Source organism: Cyprinus carpio, chromosome A22 (genome assembly GCF_018340385.1).
Source record: "Cyprinus carpio isolate SPL01 chromosome A22, ASM1834038v1, whole genome shotgun sequence".
NCBI classification, from domain to species: domain Eukaryota; kingdom Metazoa; phylum Chordata; class Actinopteri; order Cypriniformes; family Cyprinidae; genus Cyprinus; species Cyprinus carpio.
The window spans coordinates 11150210-11171484 of NC_056593.1; positions in this window are offsets into that span (position 1 = coordinate 11150210).

Genomic DNA, 21275 nt, shown 5'->3' on the forward strand with positions numbered 1-21275 from the left:
AAGTGAGCGGTGCGTCGCGGGGCCAAGTAGTAAAAAGAAGGGAAAGACTAAGAAGGGCGAGGGATTTGCTCAGGCAAAGTGTTACACCACTTGTTTTAAATGAAGCATGACAAGGTAATGGTAGTAACAAGTCAAAGTTCTCGAATTACTACAGGCACGCTAAAATGTTGGAGAGGGGATCTTGTTTACCATCGCCTGCGCGGTCGGATCAATCGCGGCCGCTGTGAATAAAAAATAAAATAATAAAAAAAACTGTTATAAAGTTATTAATAAAGACAATTAAAAATACGTTAATTTTAATTTATAAAACGAATAGCAATAATATTACATGTATTAATACCTAAACGATTGAGGCCTCATTTTGAACCTGAGATAAAAAATAAAAAACCTGTTATGATTTAAAACACATGGAGAGGGTTTTTATTTGATGAGGTTAATGGAGCACACACACACACACACACACACACACACCACAGAGAAGAGACAGAATGTGACAAAGGAAATCACAATGTCAAACATTAAACCGCCAGCAGAATTGTTCTGGACAATTTCACTATACAGTGTGTCATACATTAAACCGCAAGCAGATGGCCACAATTTGCCAACTATAACGGCGTGTCATACATTAAACTGCATGGAGGGCACAATTTTCACTATAACGGGTGTCATAACATTAAACTGCGCGAGATGGCACCAATTTTCACATAACGGCGTGTCATAACATTAAACGCCGGAGATGGCAAAATTTTCACTATAACGGCGTGTCATAACATTAAACTGCCGGGAGATGGCACAATTTTCACTATAACAGCGTGTGTCATAACATTAAACCGCCGCAGATGGCACAATTTTCACTTTTATAACAGGATCATTTCACCCCAGACTCACCGGAGGGAGCCATTTCTACCATCATATCCGCTTCACTGAGAGCAGTTAGCAACCGGCAAATGGTGCTGAGATAGAACCGTGCATTCCTAACCGGGAGCGCTTACACCCCGCGATGTTGTGTTCATAGATGACAAACGGATAACGTGGTGGTAAAACGTCGATTCAACGGACACAGAATTTTTTTCTGAAATCCTATACATAGCGAACTGAATTGAAGCACGGAAAGATTAAGCAGAGCGACCGGATATCCTCGTCTTTTTCAAAATAAAAGTAGTTCAACAGGATGTCGTCATTATTTTCAAAATAAAAGATTTTCAAAACAGGATTGCTCACCGTCTATTTTCAAAATAAAAGTGTTTTTTTTTCATACAAACAGACTGGCGGTGGATTGGGGACATTAGATTGCGGCGATATTAAGTCAAATAACACATAACTTTATGCATATAGTGTTAAAATATACTCTATCATCGGTTGAAATAAAACAGCATAACATGAAGGAAATTACAGGAATGAAATGTAATTATGGTTTAAATACAGCATAAAACATAGTAGACTGTTAAAAATAAGCATAATCATACTTTTGATCAGTTAATAGTATTTATAATATCACTAACCATAAGATAAATAAGACAGCAAAAACTTGAAGAAAATTACAGGAAGGAACTGTAAATATGGTTTAAAAGGCATATATACTGGTAAAAAAATAGCATAACACGCTCTTGATCAATTAATAGTATTTAAAAATATCACTACCATCAGATTAACATGAAAAATGATAAATACTCACTTTATATCCACTGGTCTTGGAGAGCCCGTCTGAGAAAGTTTTCTGGTCAAGTGATCGTTCTGAACACAGTCAAATTTTATTAAAGGTGCCCGTGTGACAAGAAACTCGGTGTTGAGTGACGCCTAGGTGGTCATCCTTGTTCTATGAATGAACTGTTCACAATAGGTGGGCAAGCGGAGGCAAAGGGTCGCACCGTGTCATCATAATTCGTGGGCACGAGAGATGCTAGGGGTGACCACCGTAATTCATAGATGCACCCGTCAGAAAACTGTCAAAAACATGCTACTCCTGCATGAGATACGATGGTGACTGCTAGGTGTCATCCTTGTTCTATGAATGAACTTGTTCAATAGGTGGGAAGGTGAGCAAGGGTCGCACCGTGTCGTCATAAATTCATGGGCACGAGAGATGCTAGGTGGCTGGACCAACCGTATTTCATAGAATCCACCCGTCAGAAAACTGTCAAAAACATGCCTACTCCTGCATGAGATAGATGGTTTTAATTCACAATGTCTTTACAGATATTATATTGTGTTTATCTGAAACAGTCGGTTTCAGTATATTTTTTATTAACCTTGTCAATTTGATCAGGCTTTTTAAAAGAACAGAATGTTTGTTTTCAACCTTAGTTAAATTGTTTACTTTAGAATTATGTATATTATATAAAGGATTAGAACTATAAAGAACGGCATGTTTTTTCAACTTTAGCCCTTTTGTAATGATGCACAAAAAAGGAGGGGGGTCTTCTACATGGACACTGAGAACTTGCGCCTTGCGGGCACGCGCACATCTCGTCTGTCTGTCTGACAGCGCGGAGGCTCCCTATATGCTGAGACAAGAGGGGTAAGCGTCATTCAGAGACGGAGTCCGACAGATGGAGCTGCGAGCCCGTTTCTCAACAAAAGCTGAAGCGTTCTGTTCTAAAATAAGGTAGGCGGATTGGTTTCAGTATATTTTTTATAACCATTTCTACTTATAACCTTTTAAAAGAATAGAATGTTTTTTTCAACCTTAGTTAAATTGCTTTAGATTATGGTATATTATATGAAGGATAGAATATAAAAGAACGGTTGTGTTTTAAACTTTAGCGTGATAATTGTTATTATTTATAATAAAGGATAGGATGTTTTAGTTATATGAAATGTGAAATAAACTAAAATGTTTTTTTCACACGTTTAGCATGATAATTAATGATAGTTATATAAATTTTATATAAATTTATAGAAGTTTTATAGATATAAATGTAGAACACACCGATCCCATTTTTATACTGCTCATGAATGGTAATGGGGTGGGACACACACGCGCGCGGTGCGCGTCGCGCGCGCCCGCCGGCCCGCAGCGCACACACACACACACACACACACCCACACACACACATGACACGCAAGGCACACACGCACTTTACACACGGGCATAATCCATATAACTGGCACAAAGTTCAAACAAACAACCTAACTTGGACAAAGTTCAAACAACGGCAAATAGCTTCTGTCTGTCAAACCAACTCATGATTGATGCGTGGGGAGGGTTTCGTAATACCCGTAAAACTAAACCGTCAAAAAACCAGATTTAGAACTAACTCGGTCAATATGGTAAAACTTCTGTCCAAAACAACATGATCTATGCGTGGGGAGGCGGTCATAGGTTAACCCCATGAACTCCTTCGGAAAGTTCAACCCCCAATCATAAGGTCACCCGGAAGGTTCAACCGGTCAAAAGGTCAAAGGTCAAAGTCGTAAATCATCTTGGACACAAGCTGTATCATAATTACTACTTATAGTCTCTATCTGTTTTTTAAAATAATTGTTAGTTTGTAAAAACTGTGGCCACTCTTTTCAGTCTCCTAACTAATGAATGCAAAGCAGTTGCCCACAACTGAAAATAATGCACACTGGGTCAACAATGTGACACAGGCCTAGATATATACCGCAGAGTTCCATGTACTACAGTCCTTCGTGACTTAAACGGTCATTCTTAAGAATGCAGACATGAAATTTAAAAAAAAAACAATCAATCCAATGGGACAAAGACTTTGATATAAATTGTTGTTTACATGCAACAAATGCTGGCAATAATCAAAAATCAGCTTATTGTAAACATTGAATAATGCAATAAAACCAAGTTTTGCCAAGTGATAAAGTGTAAAGGTTTAGAAACTGGCAAGTTATGAGTTCTTTTACTGCAAGACCCTGAGGAGGTCACGCTAAAACAATTATTTAATTGTTGCCTCAGTGGTTTCACACACATTGTGCAGTTGATACCTTGAGGAGATCATTGTAACTGAGTTCACACTTGAAATTACTTTAGTCGGTGTAACCTATTTGAGTCAGGTTAATTTGGTCATATTAAATAATATATACTTTTTTTTTTTTTTTTTGGTATTTTTAAGGTGATGTGTTCATATACAAATTTCGGGAGGAGCATGCAGAGATAATTAAACCACGGCAGCAGTTTCATCAATTAGTGATTGATTACACCGTTTACCAATCAGCTCAAGAGGAAACACCTATAAAAATAATCAAAGTACGTCCTACCTTCGTTATCGCTGTCAACCTTTCAGAATTCGGTTCGCTCTGTGCCCACTTATCACAGACCCCCAATTTTCCGTTCCAACGAAGAGATCTAATACCGGGGATTTTCAGATTGCCGCATTTCCCGGCTCTATGATAATTCCTACCCCGCCAAACATGGCCACGAAGCACCGTACCAGGTGTTATCGCACAGCTGCTCTTCTCGAAACCCAGCCACACGCTGTGGCCAATAGACCCGTAGGCAAAGCCCCGAGCTCGCCTCGCCTCAACAACCACCATGTCTAGCCAAAGAACCCCGGCTCTCCTCGAGCGCTGGATCGGTGGCAGCAGTAGGCATTCAACGAGCCTGGGCCTAGCGCCCCAGATCTCACTGGCAGCAAAGCCCCTCACGCCTGTTTCACACATAGCCTACTCCGTCTGCAGTGCGTATGTCTTGCGTATTTTTTTACATACCCATGTTAACGGATTAGAGCGTTCACACTGCACGCGGTTGCGGTCCGTCAGTGCATTCCAGGAGCGGTGCGTCTGCAGCAGTGCAGCGATCGTTTACGTACCGAGTCTATTTTTGCTGTGATGCACGCGCTGAATTAATGTGACAGCGCATTGTTTGCGCTAAAAATGAACATGGATTGACACGGAAATGCAGTAATTTCACAATAAATTGATACAATTAAAGCCTACTGTGTTTTGAAGTCAACACGTGGCTTTTGGCTATTTTTTTAAAACAAGACAAAATGGCACTTTTAGATAAACAAGGCTACACAATATATCCACTTTTATGGAGGCAGAAAAACAAAGTTCTTTAACTTTAAGACCAGTGGGATTGCTTGTATAAGATTTAAATTCAAAAGGCGGCGAGAGTCGACTGTTTGTGTTCAGTGGTGAGTTTTAATTTTAAATGTTTGTGATAGCCTAACAAGGGAAAAAGTAGGCTAAAATGTTGTTTTAAATGTTGTTGCCGCCTGCTTGAGCAACTTATTATACAAAAAAACCCTAGAAGTCAAATGCATAAATAATAGCTTGTTGTATTGAGTTTAAACTAATGTCTATAAAAGATTGAAATAATATAAATAAACACAAACATGAAAAAGCTTTTTATAAATATAAATAAAAATAATTAACAAATTACATGATTTAAATCAAAATAATGGACAAATGTTGTGTTTGTGGTAAAAAGCCGCGGATCAGTAGCGGACTGCAAACGCATCCTGTGTGAAAGCACAATGAGTCCGTGCTGTTTCTGCAATCGCATACGTAACGCCAAACGGACTGCATACGCACTGCAGACCGGAGTATGTGTGAAAAAGGTGTTACTCGCTTCCTGCCGCGGCTCAGCTTTTCACCACGGCTTTTCCGGCCGCAGCGCAATTTGAGGCTGCCTTCTAGCGGCGCAGACTGTGTGTTGCAATTTAATACATTTTGTTGTCAAGGAGTTGTCATCCACACTGGAAAGTCTGAAGGCATTACATTTGCCTTACTGTGCATTGTATAAACCTCACCGAGATGATCCATCCCTAGATACAACGACATAAACAATTTCATGGCGATGTCTTTATTTATGGCAGGGATCAATTTCATTTATGGAAATATTTCACCATTTACTGGCGCACTCACTCAGAATTGATCTTAATATGCAACTGTGCCTTCTGTGCACGTGTTTTCCGCCAGACAGGCAATTGTGAGTACATTTTCTGTTGTCTTTTTAGGACCTGCCAATATGACTGCAAGAGTGACAAAGACATAAAAGTAAATATACTTTAGAAACAGCATGAAAGTGAATAGCAACATAACTGCAAATTAACGTTACTGCTATTGTTACAATGTGCAGTGTTTTCCCACAGCCTTACACTCTATTTGTGGCGGCACTTTTCCCCGCCCCATATCCCTGCTCCTATACCATTCTATATGCAAATTCATTTTCTGCCACTGCAGGATGCACTTTAGAGCGGGAGGAGATACAGGATTCTCGGGTGACGGCTGCAAAACAGCTCTCACAAACGCTGCCTTATCAAGCATTACATGCAAAATGAAATGGAAAATGAAATGGAAAATTTTCTAAATACATTCGGTTTCCTTCTGAAATACAGTGATATAAAAAAAAACGCATCGGTTTTTGATTTTGAAACATGCAGTGCTCATGTTTATTCAATGAAGTCAAAGCCTTTTGGAAAAAATTTTTTGTGGCGGTCAGTTTTGATAATGTGGCGGCCCGCCACAAATAAATCAATGTGTGGGAAACCCTGATGTGTTACAAGACTAAACATGCTTCATCGTTTTTTCAAAAGCCTCTGTTTCCCACAGTCCATACTACAACGGTGAAAACAGCATTCTGTCTCAAATTTAATCCGCTCTGAGGAGGGTTTAAAAAGGCTGGAAGGCCAAAATTAGAGGAAAAGATGCTTTTCAACAGGAACGTATTAATGGGGACAAGGCTTGAGGAATTGTCAAATCAGGCAACCAACTGATAAACCGCCAACACATGTATGCAACACAGTAGGCTACCCAGTAAAGCCCATTTTTTATTTTTTAGCTTGCCCCATCAAATGTTACTAACCCTTCTCTTTCTTTTCAACAGCCAACAACTACAGTAACCCGAAGCAAAGGTGAAGCTGCTTCTACTTGCAACACGCGGCCCGCACATCTCAGTATTTCCATCCTGTTTACTCTCTAACCCCCTTTTTTTTCTTTTCAGTGTCCTCCTGTTCACGTAGCAGACATTAAATAAGGTTGCCCATCTGCTAGCAGTGCAGGCTACACAGGTGTTCTTCAAGACAGCACACACCCCAACCCCTTCCCAATGGCCTACAGGTTCCCCCGCAGGAGCCTTTTTCCAGTATTTTCCACGCCTTGCCGCAGCAGTGTATGCTCCCACAGGAAGCCTTTCCGTAGAATTTCCCCACTGTCAGCTCCCATAGGAGCACTTTGTAACTGTAGTTTAATCTGCTGCGGCAGTGCTCTCTCTATGCAGAAGGCTATTTTCTCTTTTCAAGATGCCGTACCAATTCCTACTCCTGCAGGAGTTTTCTTTTCAGATGCCGGCAGAAGCCAGTTTCTCTTTTCAGATGCCGCAGCAGCGCCTGCTTCCGCAGAAGCCAAATTCTCTTTTCAAGATTGCCGTGACAGTTCCCCACTCCCGCAGGAAGTTTTTCCTTTTCAGATGCCGCAGAAGCCCCATTTCTTTTCTCTTTTCAGGATGCCGCAGCAGCACTGCTCGCTTCTGTAGGAAGCCTTTTCTGTATTTCTCTGCTCCCGCACAGGCTTTTTCTTCCCTTTTTCTGTTTTTTCCCATACTAAGCAGGCAGCAGTAGCCCGCTCCCAAAGGAGCCTTTTCTGTATTTATCCACTGCCGCAGCAGTGTCTGCTCACGCAGGAGCCCTTTTCTGTATTTTCTCTGCTCCCGCAGGAGCCTTTTTTCTGTTTTTCCCCCACTGCAGCAGCAAGTGTCCAGCTCCACAGGAGCCTTTCCGTATTTCCTCACTGGCGTGCAGCAGTTATCCGCTCCCCAGTAGGAGCCTTTCCTATTCTTTACCCTATTTGCCGCAGCAGTGTAGGCGCCCACAGGAGCCTTTCCCGTATTTCCCACTGCCGCAGCAGTGTATGCTCCCGCAGGAGATTTTTCCGTATTGTCCCCACTGCCCGCAGCAGTGTCAGCTCCCTCAGGAGCCCTTCCTTATCTTTCCCTACTTGCCGCAGCAGTATCCGCTCCCGCAGGAGCCCTTTCCTATCTTTCCCGCCACTGCCACAGCAGTTTCCCACTCCCAACTCCCGCAGTGAGCCTGCCAAATTCCATCACTTGTTCCTGCCTCCCAGCAGGAGCCTTCATCTTTATTTGAATCTGCAGGCAGTGCCTCGCTTCCCACAAAAGCCATTTTTTTTTTCTTTTCAGATGCCACAGCAGCAGCCGCTTCCGCAGAAGCCAATGTCTCTTTTCAGATGCCCATTAAGCAATTCCCACCAGGAGTTTTCTTTTTCAGATGCTGCAGCAGTCCCCGCTCCAAGTAGAGCCTTTGTCTGTATTTTAATCTGCTGCAGCAGTTCTTGCTTCTGCAGAAGCTATTTTTTCTCTTTTCAGATCAGTAGCGTCCCACTCCCGCAGGAGCCTTTTTTCCGTGTTATCCGACTGCGCAAGCAAGTGAGCTGCCTCCCAGAGCTCTTCCCACTTTTCCCCACTCGGTCGCAGCAGTGTCAGCTCCGCATGAGCCTTTTTCCTATCGTCCCTACGCCGCAATAATCGCAGTTCCAGCAGAAGTTGTCTCGCTCTCTTTCAACGGACCGCTTCGCATTGAAGTCAAATTCTCTTCCTAGACACTGCCACAACAATTATATACCAAAGGACGTCCAGCACCCATCTAACATTAAGCCCAGCTTTTTGGGGAGTCGTAAATGTGCGTATCTGGCTGCTGTCATGTTCTAATTGCTTTTTGGGGGGAGCACTTTGGGCTGGGGCCAGACTCGAGCTCAGACCCCTCTCCCCGGACGGAGGGGGGTGCCCGGGCTGCAGGGGGAGTCTTGCCGGGCTCGGAGCTCTCTCTTCCCAGACAGCACGCCAACACGCATAACCTTTATTTAAATATAAAAAAATGTGAAATCGTTAAATGTATATCTATCTAACCTACACTAATGTTCAAAATTAAATGTTCAAATCTGGGTCATTGTTTACTCATCCTCATTTTATGACTTTTTTGTTTGTAGACCACAAAATAAGATGATATGTTTATGCTGGTGGTTTCCATGAGCTGTGAAGCTCTACAAATGACAAAAAAAGTCCACATTCAGTATATTCCCTAGTCTTTTTGAAGTCATATTAGGATTTAAGACTTTCGCCTGTTCCTTGCACAAAAGATATTATATGACTTCAGAGGCCATATGAACTACTTTATGATACATTTAATTATTTTTAAGGCTCAAAACCTTTGGTCACCATTAACTTTACTGTAGGGAAAGTGCAGCATGATCATTCTTCTAAATAGCTAGTGTCTCTACAAATGAAAGAAAGTCATACCCATTTCAAGTTCAACATGAAAGTGAGTAAATGATGACAGAATATTCATTTTCTGATGAGCCTTTCCTTTAAATAAAACATACGGACAACAAAAGATACTCGAAATAAGCCTAAAAAAAGTAGATTTTGTGAATATTCCTATGAGTACTGACTCTTAAAGCCTCGATCTCACATGTGTACGCTCATCTTTCGGGACAAGCCTTTCTTCCTGTTCTATGTGATTTGCATGTACAGTGCAGTCACAAGGGATTCTTATACTTAGTCTCAAGCCACAACACATCTTTAAATATAGTGAAAGATACATTTTATATATATATATATCTGTTTATACACATACATTTTAAAATTGTATTGTATACCTGCTGCTGCCATAATAAAGACCCATTTCAATGACGGCTTTTTCTCTTCTTTCTGCTCCCAGACGCTGTGGTGGAGCAGTTATTAAGTATTGTTCTTTTAAATACTTTCCAGCATTTCAGAAATAAATATGTATGCAAATTACACCTAAGTACAAGGTTACCTTAAGGTGTTCAGGAGTGCTCAAAAAGGGTTTAAACACTGAATTTTAAACACAGGGTTTAAACACTGAATCAATTTCTTCTTGTAAACACAGAGATGTGGATTTAGATGGCAATTCAACTACTACATGACAGACTACCCCCTGTAAATGGTGGAAGATCACTTACGCTCCCCCCTCTGAGAAACAATTACCAATCAATAGGGTTTAAACTGGACCAAAATATTTGGAAAGGAATTGTCCCTACCACAGACCCTTTCATATAAAAATCTTCTTAAATAAATAAATAAATAAAAATATAACAATAAAAAATCACATTAAGCCTTTACTGAAAACACTCTTTTTGCAAATATTTCACAAACTTTGAATTCACTGCCATACTTTACAAAGCAACAATCATTTTGCTCATCTAAAGAGAATTCCCCTTCTTCTTGGCAAAAACAATGACAACACAGAAACTGGACCCAAATAAGAATGAATCTACACTACACGACAATGACTTTCTAAGTTATGTGAACAATTAATTAAAAAAATGAGTCACAAAATGCCAAAATACAACAGTTAATTTTTATATATATATATATATATATATATATATATATATATATATATATATAGTATATATATATATATATATATATATATATATATATATACACACCACATACATACATACATACATGCATGCATACACACAGTCACAAATTCATCTGTAAAATATATATAAAAATAAATAAATCTGATAATCTTTTTTTTTTTTTTTTAGTGTTACATTTTTTTTTTGTACTTACATAAGACCAAGCATAGGATCAAAACTAAGGGTCCTAGGTGCAAAAAAAAATCTTGCCATTTCCAAAGGTTCAAACACCTCTTCAAAGACACCTCAGAGACACTCTCCCCTTTAGCTTTGCATTAATGTCCTTTTCTACCAGGAAGTTGCACTTTAAACTATGTCACATAGTACTCATGTCACGCGGCCCAAATGGGTACGAGATAGTTACTATTATTTGCTTGTGTTCATTGCACCCATAATAAGAGCAGCACCTTCAAAGAGCACATTTTAAGCTAAAATCATCTCCACTTAAAAGTTGTGAACATTTCAAGGCAAATTTCATCAAAGACACAAACCATTACATTATACACCAATTTTATGGATCAAAGCATTCCAAAACCTTCCTGAACATTATCTTGAAGAAAAAAAAAGTCTTTCTGTATATATAAAAATAATACACACACACACACACACACACACACACATATATATATATATATATATATCACACACACACAATATATATATATATATATGTATATATATATATATACACATACACACACACACACACACACACACACACAGATGCTGGTCATATAATTAGAATATCATCAAAAAGTTGATTTTTTTCACTAATTCCATTCAAAAAGTGAAACTTGTATATAATATTTATTCATTACACACATACTGATATATTTCAAATGTTTATTTCCTTTTCATTTTGATCTTGGCAAGACACAAAAAGGTCATTGCAAAAGAGGCTGGCTGTTCACAGAGCCTGTGTCCAAGCACATTAATAGAGAGGCGTAGGGAAGGAAAAGGTGTGGTAGAAAAAGTGTACAAGCAATAGGGATAACCACGCACTGAGAGAGGATTGTGAAACAAACCCATTCAAAAAAATGTGGGGAGATTCACAAAGAGTGGACTGTAGCTGGAGTCAGTGCTTCAAGAACCACTACACAAAGACGTATGCAAGACATGGGTTTCAGCTGTCGCGATTCCTTGTGTCAAGCCACTCTTGAACAACAGACAGCGTCAGAAGTCGCCTCGGCTAAAAAAACGACTGGACTCCTGCTGAGTGGTCCAAAGTTATGTGCTCTGATGAAAGTAAATTTTGCATTTCCTTTGGAAATCAGGGTCCCAGAGTCTGGAGGAAGAGAGGAGAGGCACACAATCCACGCTGCTTGAGGTCCAGTGTAAAGTTTTCCACAGTCAGTGATGGTTTGGGGTGCCATGTCATCCGCTGGTGTTGGTCCACTGTGTTTTCTGAGGTCCAAGGTCAACGCAGCCGATATACAGGAAGTTTTAGGAGCACTTCAGCGCTTCCTGCTGCTGACCAACTTTATGGAGATGCAGATTTATTTTCAACAGGACTTGGCACCTGCACACAGTGCCAAAGCTTCCAGTACCTGGTTTAAGGACCATGTTCTTAATTGGCCAGCAAACTCGCCTGACCTTAACCCCATAGAAAATCTATGGGGTATTGTGAAGAGAAAGATTGAGATATGCCAGACCCAAGAATGCAGAAGAGCTGAAGGCCACTATCAGAGCAACCTGGGCTCTCTATAACACCTGAGCAAGTATCTAAACATCCTAAAATTAGAATATTGTGAAAAGGTTCAATATTAAGACACCTGATTGCCACACTCTAATCGAGTTAATTCCGGCTACAAACAAAACCTGCAAGCCTTTAAATGGTCTCTCAGTCTAGTTTCGGTAGGCTACACAATCAGAATTGGACAGTTGTCCAAAAGATCTACCTCATTGGACACCTCTGCACAAGGAGGAAGCAAGACACAAAAGGTCATCGCAAAGAGGCTGGCTGTTCACAGAGCTCTGTGTCCAAGCACATTAATAGAGAGGCTAATGTATGGAAAAGAAAAGATAGTGAAAGGTACAAGCATATAGTACCACCTCCTGAAGAGGATTGCGAACAGAACCCATTCAAAAATGCGGGGAGATTCACAAAGAGTGGACTGCAGCCTGGAGTCCCAGTGCTTCAGAACCACTAACACAACGACGTATGCAGACATGGGTTTCAGCTAGTCGCATTCCTTGTGTCAGCACCTCTTGAACAACAGACAGCGTACAGAAGCGTCTTCGCGTCAAAACGGACTGGAGTGCTGCGAGTAGACCAAAGTTAGTGCTCTGATGACAGTAAATTGTGCATTTCCTTTTGGTGCAGGTTCCCAGAGTCTGGAGGAAGAGAGGAGAGGCACACAACCACATTTCTTGAGGTCCATGTAAAGTGATGGTTTGCAGTGCCATGTCATCGCTGGTTTGGCCCTGTTGTGTTCTGAGGGTCCCAAGGTCAACACAGCGTATCCAGGAGTATAGGGAGCACTCATGCTTCCTCTCTGCCAACTTTAATGGTAGATGCAGATTTCATTTTCAACGGACTGGCACCTGCCACGTGCCAAAAGCTTCCGTACCTGTTTTAAGACCACTGGTATCTCTTTTTCTTAATTGGCCGCAAACTCGCCCTGCCTTACCCCATAGAAAATCTATGGGGTAGTGTTGAATGAGGAAGATGCAATTTCCAGACCCAAGAATGCAGAAGCAGCTGAGGCCACTATCAGAGCACCGTGGGCTCTCAAACACCAATCAGTGGCCCACAGACTGATCGACTCCATGCCAACGCCCACATGGGCTGCAGTAATTCATGCAAAAGGAGCCCCACCTAAGTATTGAAGTGCTGGACTATATGCTCATACTTTCAGTTTATACTTTTTAGTTGGCCAAGATTTTAAAAATCCTTTCTTTGTATTGGTCTTAAAGTTTAGAATCCTAATTTTCTGATATACTGAATTTGGATGTTCCTTATTGGAGGGGTCAAGTCATTATGATCATGCAAATTAAATAGATAAACATTGGAAATATATCGTCTGTGTGTAATGAATGATAGAATATACTAAGTTTCACGTTTTGAATGGAATTAGTGAATACTCAACTTTTTTGATGATATCTAATGATATACCGCACCTGTATATAATACACACACGGCCATATAAAAAATTTATAAAAAAAAAAAAAATTAAAATTAATATATGTTAAAAAAAAGTAAAACTATCCACTGTGACAATCAGCAGTTAAAGTTACAGCAGGAGTCCCAATCCTCGCTCCCCTTGCCCATTGAAGTTTTAATTAATAACCCCCACCCCCTAACCGTCGCGCTTGAGTTTTCACTGGGCGAGGGTCAGATTTGAGAATGAGATGGGGGACTTCTCTTTGTGAGAGGAAAAAGCAATCTTTTCCGCGAAATACACACCACAAACTAAAAAATTAGGTATGTATATATATATATATAATATAGCGTATAATAATGGATTTTGTTTTTTTTTTTTTTTTTTTTTTTGAAAAAATGTAGTACTTCTATTACTTTATTACTCTCTACATGGAATACACATCTGGCTATAAAGTGTCTGCCCAATTGCTTAGGCTTCGGGGGGTTCAACCTTCATGAGGTTTGCACTTGAAGACCCTTCAGAGAGAAGCCTGCTGCCAAATATAAAGTTTAGGAGCTCTACAATAATCTTACTCAAACAGAGTGGTCCTTACTGAACTATGGAAAGATGCCCAGTACCTGTGTGAACATGCCACATTGTCCTGCTGCCAGAGGCATGAGGACTGCAGATAAGGAGCCACAGCAGTAAAATGTGGAACTTATTAATGATACCGCACTGATCCATCCAGCATTTTACACCTCTCATGGCCCCAGGTCATCCCAAGACAGGTTAGCACACCTTGTTATGATATAACTTGATGAACTGCGCAGTGTGTGCATGCAAAATGTTTTTCAATTTGGTTTCAGCTGAAATATATGTTTTTGGTACATAATGAGGGTCATGGCTCTGCACAGAGTGTTAGCAGCCTTAGTCCCCTTTGTGTTTACTTGCACAACACAGTGCTACTCTTACTTCCTCCATACATCACACTGTTTGTTCCCACTCTAGCAATAGAAAGCACCCAGAAAGAAAACATTACCAGTCTTATGGATATGTAAAAAATGTCATCTAACTGATAGAAACCACTGTTATGTGATTGTCAAACCCACTCCATGCTGATGTTGGCTGCAAGGGGGATAGCCTCTCAAGAAGAAGATGTGCCCTCCTCTCTTTTCTTTCAGAGAACCTTCACCCAGGAGCCTTGTCTAGCTAAGGGCAGCGGTTTCTTTTTATTATATGCACCTAAGTTCCTCAAAAATGAGCACAGTCCTCCAATGAGGATTGTTACCCTCAGTATTTCTGAGATTCCTGACATTCCATGTTGTCAATTTGCTATTTTATCACAGAGTGGAGAGGATGAGACTATAGAGTGGGAAATTTTAGGCCACATTTTCAGTGCAGCACCTAAAAGGCATAATTGTATAAATGCATTTGCTAATGTATATTGGCACTCATTTACATATATTGTATTTGAGGATTTTTTTTGTATGATTGATATCTTTGCACTGATTTGCATGCCTTATGTGACCAAACTAACCTAATATCTGAATATCTTGAAAAGTCACACACTTTTTAAATAAAACATTCTCAAATAATATTTTCTCTTTCTTGCTCACAGGGCTTAAAAATTTGATTTTTTTTTTTTTTTGCTTCTTGACTATTTCTCGGCTTTCCAAGCCCTCTGGATGTAGGCAGCACTGCAATATACCACTTCCTTGCTTGGTCATTTTTTCTCTCTCTTTTTTCTCTTTTTTATTTTTTTTTATTTTTTTGTGTGTGTGTGTGGGGGAAGTCAATTAACTTATATGAATTAATTGTATGAATTTTATATGAAATAATTTCCCATCAACAACCTAATTGTTACAGGACAAATCAGGTAGAAATAGCTCTATAAGGTACCAATTGCATTGCATGTCAGCCACTTTTTACAGTTGTACCAAAGTAAAAGCATATGTGCACTATATTTTACTTTTCTTTAGCACTTTTTTTAGTCTGTCACTTAGTCTTTTAATATTCAAAGATGCATGCAAACTACAAAAATAACTTCCTGCCAAAAACTTGTGGCTATGAAACCAAGTATTAGTGTGAATGTTCTCAGGCTAAATATATCTGCTTTGATGAAGGTTTAGTTTTTTTAAATGGTTTATACCATTAAATTTGCTTTTAAAAACTAAAGCACACATTACAACTATCCAAATTTAAGAAAATTCATGTTATGAAATTGTAAGAAACTCTAGAGCAAAGACCAGGAGATTTTGGTGTGTCCTCAGAAGATTCTTTATTTGGAATGTAGATGTCTGCGTTGCTGCAGTCATCACAGTCTGACTAAAGGTAGGCATACATTGTAATTAATATGCATTTAGTGGACTGCCCTTATCCATATTGGGCTTACACCCAAGGTTAAAAGAGATAAATAAATGGACCCCAAATGGATCCCCTCAAATAGACCTAATATACATCAAATGACCTGAAGACTTTGTAGAAATCATAATGCACAGATTGCCTGGAATCTATATCACCAAATGTTTTAAGAAAAAATTGCCTGGATGCGAGAACTAGAGAGACATGCAAACATTCATACAAAAGTTAACTAAGTAGGAAGATCAGAGACAGGCAGAACCCCATAACTGGAAACTCTATTGAATCTAATGAATAAATAGATGCCATTACATTCACCTTGAATGCTGATTAGTTCATCTTAGTTTTTCATATGATGTTATGTTATGATGTAGGATCACAGATTCTTAAATTTGAAGTCCCACAAAAGTATAAAACAAGGTATAAAACCTCAAACAGACATGGGCCCTACAACAAATAGTAGTTGGTAGGAAGTTAGCTGTCTCAAAGGGTGATCAACCACTTCCGAGGAGATCTGTTCTCTCACCAAAGCTTACATTTGCAGTTTTGCACAAGCAAAAACTAGCAGACAAATCAGCTAGCAATTTGCTAAGTGGTTTGTATGCCAAACGCAAGCTATCTAAATAAAGAAAAAAAAAATGAGAAATGGTTAATTTCACAGATTACAATTTTGGTTATACACAATTCAATTTAAAAAGACATGATCATTCAAATCTGGAACATATTTTTTTAGAGTGTTTGCTCATCAGCAATACGCCTCTAGGGCATTTCCTGTTAGATTTGCCAAATAGACATTTGAAAATGTCAAAGATATTTATGATTTAAAATGTAGAAAAACTGTCATCTTAAAGATGTTTATTAGATGTTTGTACACAGCAGATGCTTTTCAGGATAAAGAGTGATCTATTACAGACATCTTGCAGATGTACATGTGCTATCTGGGAAAATTCATAAATGAGAAGAACTCTCTTCTCATTCTAGGCTACATTTTAGCACACTTAAATTATGCTAAGCTAAGACCCATTTGATCAGTATGCAGGTTTGATGAGTGTATTTGGTCTAAAAGCTGTCACCTGTGTGTGGAGAGAGAATAACTACACATGTACCAGTTAATCCTGCTGGTTACATTGCCTGTTTTTCTACAACCTTTTAACTTACTCCAGTGCATTTTCGAGGGACTGTTACAGGACAAAACCAGCCCTCTGACCTCAAAGAAATCTTTGTTGTACTTGCAACCATATTTCTCATGTTTTGTGGCTATCTGGCACTGGTCCACATGGTGGTGTACCGTCTGCTTACATAAACATCTCAGAGGCATAGTGCTGTGCGCTAGTGATGGCTGCATCCCAATTCTGTGCTATATTACAAGATTAAGGTTAATACAATCATAGTATGCTAAAAACAGTGTGAAACAGAAGTACAAACTAACAGAGTATGTATTATGAAAATAATATAACTTACAAGAATATACTTGTGCAAACTAGTGCTGTCAAACGATTAATTTCTATTAATTCCATTCAAAAATAAAATGTTTACATAATATATGTGTGTACTGTGTTTATTATGTATATATAAATACACATACATGCATGTATATATTTACGAAAAAGATGTTATGTACGAGATAATAAATGGTTTGCCATGCATTAAAGGATTTTAAATGCACAATGTGGTGGCAAAGAACCACCTGGAAGAGAAGTGCATTCAAAGGGTCATATGATGTTGCTAAAAGGAACATTATTTTGTGTATTTTGGTGTAATTAAATGTGTTTTTGTGGTATGCCCCAAAAAAAAAAAAAAAAAAAACATTATTTTCCACATAATGTACATTATTGTTTCTCCTCTATGCCCCCGCCTTTCTGAAGGCATTGCATTTTTACACAAAGCTCATCGGTCTGAAAAGCTGGAAGGTGTGCTCTGATTGGCCAGCTATCCAGTGCTTTGTGATTGGCCGAATGTCTCAAGTGTGTGACAGAAATGTTACACTCCAAGACAAAACAAAGAACAACACAACAAAAAAAACACCATTACAAATCAACCATTAACATAATCAAGTAATATAATAACTTATACTGTGTTTTTACACATTGCGTTGCATGCGTTGTGTTGCATCGCAGCAGCGGCGCATAACATATAAAACCATGTCTGCATTTGTGATCAGAGAAATGACAAACAACAAGGTCTACTCTACCCCAGTGGTTCTCAATTCCAGTCGCGCTCGCAGCCCCCCATTTTTGCATATCTCTCTTTGGCTGCTTTTATGGCATTAGGGAGATGCGATCTACATGATCCAGCAGTCAGAACCATCAGTTGAAATCCAGGCTGTGTTTACGATTACGCTCGGCAACATTAACTGACTTTTCTATCTGGATAAAAAGCGATGGGATCTGTCTTTCCACGGCGCAATATTTAAATAAGTCTGCAGAGAGAATGGCCCAAATGCAAAAGTCAATCTGAAGTTGTGGATTTTCTTTTGAAAAGCATGTTCAGTTCACGGGACATTTACAAATCAAAGAGAGAAGTGTAGGAGTCTCATTAGCCTTCCACACAGGTGTTCTCTCCATATTTTTTTCTGACAGTTTGAGAGGAGAGGGGCGGCGCTTTGCATGACGCCATGAATGTAGACACACGGTGGCTGGATTGCGCTTTACATTACACTGAGATCTGATCACACGCGCCCTCACCACCTCTTCTGGGACCAGGACACGCTGATTGGATAACATTCCGATCACAAGTAAGCAAGCATTTGTCTTTTCAATGTGTATGTGGACAACATCCGATACAGGTCACTCCCAAGTGTAAATGCAGCTTTATTAACACTCCTGATTCAGATAATCAGCCTCAAGTAGAAGTGAGCTCTGTGCATGAACTGTGTTCCCCATTGTAAGAATCCACCCACCAGCACCATAAGCCCTGAATCCAGCCGCTCAATGTAAGGTTTAATTCGTGATTCAGTCTTTTACTTGGCGCTTTCTGAATTTATCTGGATTTAAGCTTAAAATTGAAGTCTAGCTCAGTGTGTCCACCCAACTCCAATTTCATGTGATCATTAAATTGAGGCAATTTTCTCAGTAAAACCTGATCACAAATATCGACTGTTTATTAATTTAGATATTTGAGGTATTCTGGAAATCCCATACTTTCAATTATTCATTCATTATGGACCTAATTTAGAAGCTCAGAAATTCACTTGCCAAGATGTGAGCGCCGCGAGCGCAAAACTTCGCCAGTTCTGTAACTTACTCCAGAGAATACAGGGTGATTATAATACCTTTAAGTGCAGCACCCTGCTAGCAAATAACAAAAAAGTGTATTTTTCTATAATCCACGAAAACTGTAACTTGTTAAACCAGTGTGACAGACAGAAATCAGAGAGATCCCTACTGGAGGAGCCCCCCTGCCCCCCTCATTGGTACTTAAGTATGATTTGCCCTGGAAGCAGATTTCTTGAAATGTTAGACTACACAATAATCATACTTAAAAAATTATTTCAGAAGAAATCAAGATAAATAAAAAATATAATTATTTATTATTAGCCAGTTAAAATTGTATCATGCCAATTACATAATGGAAACAATTAGAAGTCAATTCAGAAAGGGGATAATGCAATTGTGAATCATACTTGTAGCTAGGGATGGCTGGCGCTTAAAACAGGCGTTCGAAGCTGCGAGATCCCAAAGCGCCAGATGTTTTGAAACACTGATCGAAAGCGTGATTCAAAACACCCATGTCACGTGGCACTACGGCTAAAATGAAGCCTCAGCTGTGTGTCCCAAAGTTGAGTGTGCTGCACGCCGAAGGCCACACCCGGACTTCGAAGGCCAGGCCTCCAGCGGAAGTGCCGCGAAGGGCCCTCCAAAGTGCATGAGATGCTCCGCCTTCACAGGATTTCCTAATTCGCCCTGGGTGTGTTTCTGATTAAGCTTTGTTGCATAGCAATGGTGCTAGAGGAGGAAGCTGAGAAGAGGACAATCCTGCCAGGATAGGAGTGCAGCCAGGATTGCTTTGGTTTTTGTTTTTATGATTTGCCTCATAATGGAGGAGGCGGTGATGAACCTCAGGCTTAGGCAAGACCCGAGGGGGCCAGGTAGAAGAGTACACTGTTTTGCTTTCGCGATGTACTGTCCCGGATTACAACTTTAGAAACAGGTATTACTGGCTTGGAGCTTGCTTAAATAATGTAATGATACATATGAAAACTGCTGTACAAAAATACACACATATCAGTTAAAAATGCTGACTGTTGTTATTTACAAGGTGTAATTTTATGTAGTTTATTGTCTTGACCATATGTAGACTTACAGCCAGTATTTTTAGGCAGTTAACCATAAAAATAAAACTGTATTTAAAAAAAAAATAGAGCATAGTACGAAAGCAATGTTAAACTGGCTTTTAAATTTAATAACCTTGAACATATTTGTAGAAGTAAAGTGCAACATACACACAGAAGTGCAGCAGTATCGATAATGTAAAACCATCCTGACAAATTGTTTTTTTCAAGACAATACTGCACATACCTTTACTTTTTACTCTCTCAATACCTAGAAGTATACATTAAGAATTATTAATTTAATTTTTTGGGTGAACTATCTCTTCAGCTAAAGTTTTAAATATGAGTAGTACTTTTTTCTACCCAAATATGGTATTGGTAGTTACTAAAAGTAGAAGTTTTAAGGAAGTATGTCAATATTTCTTGTACTAATTACATTATGTCTCAAGTAGCTCTAAACAATTACTCTTTTTCCTTCTTTCCCTAAATCAGAGCAGACCCCTTTACTGCAAGAATAAAGCTGAATGTGCCAGCGCTGGACAGGTGTTTTTCTAATGGCTTTGTTCTGAGCAGGGAGCATCCTGACTGTGCTGCTGGATCTACTGGGAGGAGTGAACGGCAGCATGGATGGTGTGCCATGATCCAGACCCTGGTGTTTCTCTTCTGTCTGCCAGCTGGTACATCATACAGAAGGTCTCCAGTATTGTTTGACATGATGCCTCGCTCCACTGTCACCGCGATTGTCCTCCTCGAGTCTCACTGAGGAGTGTGCTGGCCATTCACCAAGAGATTGACCTCCTGAAGACCCCCAGAACACACATGGAGGCGGGGCGGGCTCAAACTGATGCTGTTTTTTCTGATGTTAAACCTAAGCTATGTTGTAAATGGCGGATTTTGTAAAAGGTACTTTCTATTATGCTTATAGAACAATTTGTTTTAATGTGTAAAAAAGCTTGTTTACATGACAAACAAATAAACATATAAAATAATGTTTTGTAAGAAAAAAATTATAAGCACATTAAAAAAAATGAACAATGTACATAAGCACTTTTCTTTAATTACACACAAAAAATTAATAATGTATAAAAAAATATACAGAAAGTACTCAGGCTTATTTAAGAATAAATTACACACAAAAAATTAATAATGTATACAATTTATGCATTTCATTTTTAACTTGCGTCACAAAAATAAGAAAT